Source organism: Lathamus discolor, chromosome 5 (genome assembly GCF_037157495.1).
Source record: "Lathamus discolor isolate bLatDis1 chromosome 5, bLatDis1.hap1, whole genome shotgun sequence".
Classification (NCBI taxonomy): domain Eukaryota; kingdom Metazoa; phylum Chordata; class Aves; order Psittaciformes; family Psittacidae; genus Lathamus; species Lathamus discolor.
The window spans coordinates 115,387,661-115,394,100 of NC_088888.1; positions in this window are offsets into that span (position 1 = coordinate 115,387,661).

The following is a 6,440-nucleotide window of genomic DNA, read 5'->3' on the forward strand; positions in this document are numbered from 1 at the left end:
TAGGATCTTAAAATACAGGGGAGCAGACGGGGTCAAACTTTCACACTTGAATTCCATCTGCATTTTGAGAGTGTCTGCATATGGTAAGAGAACGTACCACCATGAGCAGATGTAAGCAGGTGGGTCACGGTGGAAGTGGCCAGACAGGGCCTGTTGTACATGCTGACTCTGAGGGATATGGTTACTGGAAGGACCTCAGTGTCAAATGCCATGCAGCAAACCAGTGGAGAAGGGGTGTGAGTCAACAAAACAAATACAGCTGAGCAGAGAAGTGGAAGTCTCACGTCTCTTTTGGCTTAATCAACTGCAGATGGTCACAACTTCCAGTTATAACTAATGTAGTCGGGTACAGCACAGCACAGACAACTTGGCAGGACTCTAGCATTTCAGATGATTTGATTACTTTCCCCCCTTCTCCATCATGCACTTCTCAAACACTGATTTAGTAACTAGAAATGCCTGCCCTGCTGGAGGCTACAAAGGCTGGCCATTGGTCTACAGTGGTTCTGTGGTGGGTGTTTGAAGGGGAAAATACATCCTGGGGCATTGTCACATTTGATCGTGCAAGAACATCTCATGTCATTATGATATGGCTTGGAAAAGGTTGAGTGGGCTTTGTGACTATGGTGAGCAAATGATAAAGCAGCTACTGCAAACTGTGCTGCATTATTGGAGGGAAAGAGCACTCCCCATCTGGAAAGTTGTTGGAATCAAGCATGGGGTGGTTTGCTGCAAGTTAGTGGTGGTGCTGCGAATGGAGCTTGAGGTTAAGCATCCAGTGTTAAAGGTCTGAGGAAGGAAGGTGGCGAATGATCTGTTCTAGCCCTGTTTCGCTCCCGACAGCTGCCTGAGTATCATGCCAGCCCCCTACATCAAGGTGCAGCAGCTTGAACAGTTCCAGCCTGCCCTTTGCCTTCACAATTGTCCCTTTCCACGGAGTGCTTTTGACCTTTTGCTGTCCCAGAGCTGTACAAAGGGACTGTCCCCAGTATTAGATTTTGTCCTGCTTGTTCAGTCCTTCAAACATGTTTCATTTCCTTGTCTTGCACTAGAATATTTGATAGCAACACAATGTTTTCTAAAAACGTTTTTAGAGGTTTCATCTTGACTAGGAATCTTGCACCCTGACCCAAACCCAGCTCCTTTCCTGGTGTCACTGTAAATCTATTTTTACTTTGTGTTCTTGGGTATCCAGCAAAGCTATAACTGAATAAGCTTCTAGCAAACTGAGGCTGTTTCTCAGCTACAACAAGGCTATATTTATACTGAGGTTTGTTTGGACCTGATGAGTTAACACCATCAGACTTGACTGCCATTCTAATCAGGATGAAGCCAGAAATGGCAATCATCATAGTGTCTGACCATCCTCCTTGAAATTTGCTAAAGCCTTGCTCTAAAGGTAGAGGGAAAGGAATATTGAGAGGCTGCCTAAGAGGATTTATAAACCCTCCTGAGCCTATTCTTTTTGCTCTTTTATTTCAAAACCATGCCACTTTCCTTTCTTTTTTTCCAGGTCAGAGTAAGTGTTTCTCTTTCACAGACACCTTAGCACAGCTTCAGCATTTAGAGGCCAGTCCTATATCTGTTGAAGCCACTGATTCTAGGCATGTAGAAGGGAGCCCTTCATGCCTACCTTTGCCTTTGCTGCTCTGAACTTAACTCTTTAAACACAGTGCTCAAACTTCAGTCTGAGTTATCCAGCCACTATTTGCTCAAGGCACTTACCTCATCATCAAGAGATTTTGCACCTCTCAGTCTAGGAATTTTTATGCCTCCGGCACTTTGTTTGAAAGGAGGAAGCGCTCTTATCTCCGTATTACAGAGGGATAGCCAGTGTACAGAGAGATTAAGTGACTTGGCCAAGGTTCCTCACATGCTCAGTGACTGGGAAGAGTGGAGCCTCTGGTATCTCACTGCAGCTGTCCCCATCCTTGTCTGCTGCTTCACTCTGTGGCCTGTACTTGTGGAATAAACACCAGGGCAGGGATGGGACCTTTGTATCTTGGTAGAAGGGAGCAGTTGTTTCAAGCAATCTGAGGAACAGGTCTTCCAATGTACCCTTGTGAAGTACCATCGTTGTAGCATATTGACTAATTTGGATAATTTGCATTGAATGCTCCTGTTGAGGAAAGAATGTTAATCCATTGTCATTGAGGATATTACAGTATTGGGCACCTGATGGGGGGAAGACAGACTTGTGGTAAATAATGAAGCCACCTGGTAGGAAAAGTATGAAACAGAATATTCATTTTTCTTCGATGGGAATAACAGATGACAAAAGTGAGGCTTTCTTCAGATTGTTTGTTTACAGACAATTCATATCCACTGAGACTCTATGTTAAATTCGCTCTCTGATGTTAATGTTTGCCGGATGCATGTGGCCACTAGAGTATGTTCTTATGATCTTACCATTTATTTACCTTGATATGAAACTCCAATTACTGTCAGAGATGCTTCTTGTTAAATATGGTAAGATCTCTGGCTTCTGAGAGCGTGAATATGTATTCTTTACTCTGGGGCCACACTGAGCAGGATGCTAAGGAATGAAAATACTGGGGACTTTGGTGCAAATTAATTATCTAAAGATAACAACGTAGTGAAATAGTTGGGAGAAGTTTGTGCTTTAGAGACAGATGAAATTTAGAGAAGGAAATAATACAGTTCAGTGTTTGTCTTTCTGTTCAGGAAGGTTTGGCTTTTCTTTTATGTAACAGTAAAGTCCAGTGCTTCCAAAAGCTGAGGTCATATCACTTTTATTAGAGTGTATTCTTAGTAATACAGCAGATGCTCAGGGGGCTTGTTGCTATGGTCTCTGTAGACATGCAGTGCTCTCGGAAGCTTTATGTTGTAAAAGTCCCCAGCTTTCTGTTGTCATTGTGATCTGAGGGCAGACTGAGACAGGTGAGCTAAAAAATAAAGGAAACGAAACAGAGAGATGAGGAAACATGGAAATAAAGGTTTTGGTGCTAAAGTCATATAAGCTCAGTTGTGGGGTGGACCTGAACACTCTGCATCCTTGACCTGAGCCCTCAATAGCAATTTGAGCTGTAAATCTTGCTGGCATCCCAGAATGCCTTCCTTGAAATCCTGACTGCTCAGTAACGGCAAATGATTTCTGAGAGGACCTTCTGCTTTTGGAGCACATTCTGGACTCCAGGAATTTCATAGTGTTATGCTGTCTCAACAGTTGGTTGGCTCACGAGGAGTGGCTGAAGATGCGCATCTCATGGTTAAGTGTTGTGATGAGCAGGAGTTGGGAATACAGAGATACCTATATAATTCCTTTTTTTGCTTGACAAGAGATGGTTCTGAGTATCCCAAATTCCAAACTCACTAATATGCAAACAAAGGATATTTAGATAAAAAGGAAGATCAGGAAAAGAGAAATATAACATTATGTCATGGTTTAATCCCAGGCCATAAACCAGAACCACACAGTCTACTTCCTCCCCCCCTCCTTTTCTTCCCCCTGCTCCCGGAGGAATGGGAAGGAGAATCGAAAGAATGTAACTCCCACAGGTTGAGATAAGAACAGCCCAGTAACTAAGGTATAACACAAATCACTGCTGCTACCACCAATAATAATAATGATAAAGGAAATAACAAGGGAAAAGAATACAATACCACTCGCCGACTGATAATACCGAGCCCAACCCAGCAGTGAACTAGCCCTTCCAGGTAACTCTGTTACATCCTGGGCATGACGTGCTGTGGTATGGAATACCTCTTTGGTCAGTTTGGGTCAGGTGTCCTGTCTCTGCTTCCTCCCGGCTTCCCCTCCTCCCTGGCAGAGCATGAGGCTCAGAAAGTCCTTGGTTAGACTAAACATTTGAGCAGTAACTAAAACCATCGGTGTTATCAGCGCTGTTCTCAGGCTGAAAGTCAAAACCACAGCACTGCACTAGCTCCTAAGAAGGAGAAAAATGACTGCTACTGTTGAACCCAGGCACATTACCAATAGTATTTCATGTCAGACTCTCTGGATTGAGTCCTCTTTATAAGATCACTAATTTTTCAAACATAAGAAATGTCAGATCTATATTGCATCTTCAGAGGTCTCTTAATTTCAGCTGTTAAAGAGGAAGCTACTAGAACCATAATGTAGGTCAGAACTGGTAAGAAAGAAAGCAGTTATACTAAAAGAGAAACTGCCATGCTGAAAGCAAGTTACTAAAGGAAAGTCTCATGAATGAGTTTTGGCACTGGATTTGGTTGAAGATTTTTCTTTAATGATGCTGGCACGAAAATTAGAGCATGCTTATATTGATAGGGAAAACTGAGATGCACTGGCAATACAGAGGGAGGCCTTAAATCTCCCATGGGAAAATTAAGATAACCGTGAGAAAGTAAGTGAAAGAAAAGGAATTAAATTTACTAGTGAAAAATATCAAGTTGCACTCATAAATATCCTATTTCCATTGTAAACTCCCAATTTAGAAGTAGATAAGTAGGAGGGAGACTGGAATGTAGTATTTCCTATGGAATGATTGAAAGATATAAATGGTGTTCTTGGATGATAGAAAAGAGATCTGCCCTCTGTAGATACCCCCTTGTGCTAATTCTAACCAACCATGTTCAAGAAGGTGAATTTAGAGGAGGTTTCCTAGGATACTCAGGGTTTATCTCCTGAGGAGCTATAGTTTGTTTAGCCTAGTGAAAACAAGGCTGAAATAAAATGGTCCTAAAATAATGAGTAAAAGGTAGGAAAACGCTATGTATGAAGTGAGAGCTAAAAACACACCGCCATGAAACAAACCTGGAAGAACTTCAAAATATGGGCTTAAATGCCCAAAGGAAGATGAACAGACATATAGTCTGGAAGCTAGAAGGTGGTTACTAGTCCTGAAAAAGGTTAGCCCCTGAAACAACTTTAATAAGAGCAGGATGTACTTTCTGGGCACTATGCCTGCCTCAAGGCCTCCAGTACCACCTTTAAGGATGAAATTCCTATGTCCATGTAGCTCTCTCGTTGAAAATAGTGTAGTGATTTTATCTTGTTTAGCTGAACAGCTAATAAATAGCTAACACCAACTTCATCTGGTTATTGCAGGTGTCTTGAATCCTGCTTCTGCAATGATGCAATCAAAAGTGTTGACGTTTATGGTCACGAGTGGTCTAGTCTTTTCTTGGGTACTGGCTGACATTTTATGGTCCTGTGGCTGGGTCAGCTGCTGCTGTTATTACCACTGCTGGTTTTGAAGCTGCCTTTTTACTGGAGAGCTGTAAAAAGGTTTTGGGATGGTGCTTTCCATTCCTATCAGAAAAAGACAGCAACTTTAGAACAGTTGTAATGGATGATTTTGTTTGTCTTCCCAACAATGCTTTTTTGGGGTGGGGGTGTCCCATATCTTACTCAGCATCTTTCTTAAACAGCTGGTGGCGTTTGTGACTCCAGCAATGTGCTGTTGCACATTGTTGTTATACCAGAGGCAATTGACTCCGTCTCCAGCTTTCTGCCTTGCCTGGGAAAGATCACTACCTGGATGAAGGCCAGTTGGCTGTAACTGAACCCCTTCCACAAGAGATAAAAATGCCCGGGAATTTGTCCATCCACAGAGCAGAAAAGATTTGCTGGCTTTCCCACAATAAGCCAAACTGCTGTTAGTGGGTGAACAGAGAGAAACTCTTACACTTAGTGCAAGAGCGATAGTTTCCTGGATAACGTGGTGATAAACACAGCATTGATACCTAGAGCTGGAATTTTTTACAAAGCACGCCATTCTGGCTTCTACCTATCCAGGCAATGGGAGAAGCTGTGTAGTTTGTCAGTGAAAGCAGAGATTGAGCAACTTCTGAGCTATTTTGCAAAATTCCAGCCCAGGTTGAAAGAAAACCTGGGATTTCTTTTATCCAAAAGATTTTCTTAGGTATTTAAGAGTACGGAAAGCTTTGCTCTCCACGGCAAGTAAAATACTTCTGTAAGGTGACAAATAAGAAAAATGCCAAAGTGCTTCTAATAATAATTAAAGCAGTTGCTAAGCTTTGCTGATTTATTTTCTTAGTCTGAGCTGTATTTGTGCATTTGTTTTATTTATCACAGAATACCGTAATAACAATATCAAAAGAATTTACAGTGGGGTATGCTACTTTGCTTTCATCAAAAAAAAAGTTACAGCAGATGCTTTGAATTTACTGCAGATGGTGGCAAACATTTGCCTTATTATAAGGTTACACTACTAGAGTGTCATGACTGTTATTTAGTAAATCAGTTCATGATTCAGGTGGTAATATCTATTAGCTGTGGCTGGCAAAGCTCTAGTGAAATAGCAAATAAGCCAAATACTCTGCCAGTTCTTGCTCTTGGAGCAAATGAGTTGGTTTTTCTTCAGAGAAATAAGAGTTTTTTTGTTAACTCTCTCATATCCACCTCCCCTTCTTGATTGTGAGAATTACTTCAGCCCTGCAGCAGCCCCTCCTTCACAGAAGTAATGCCTGAGCAC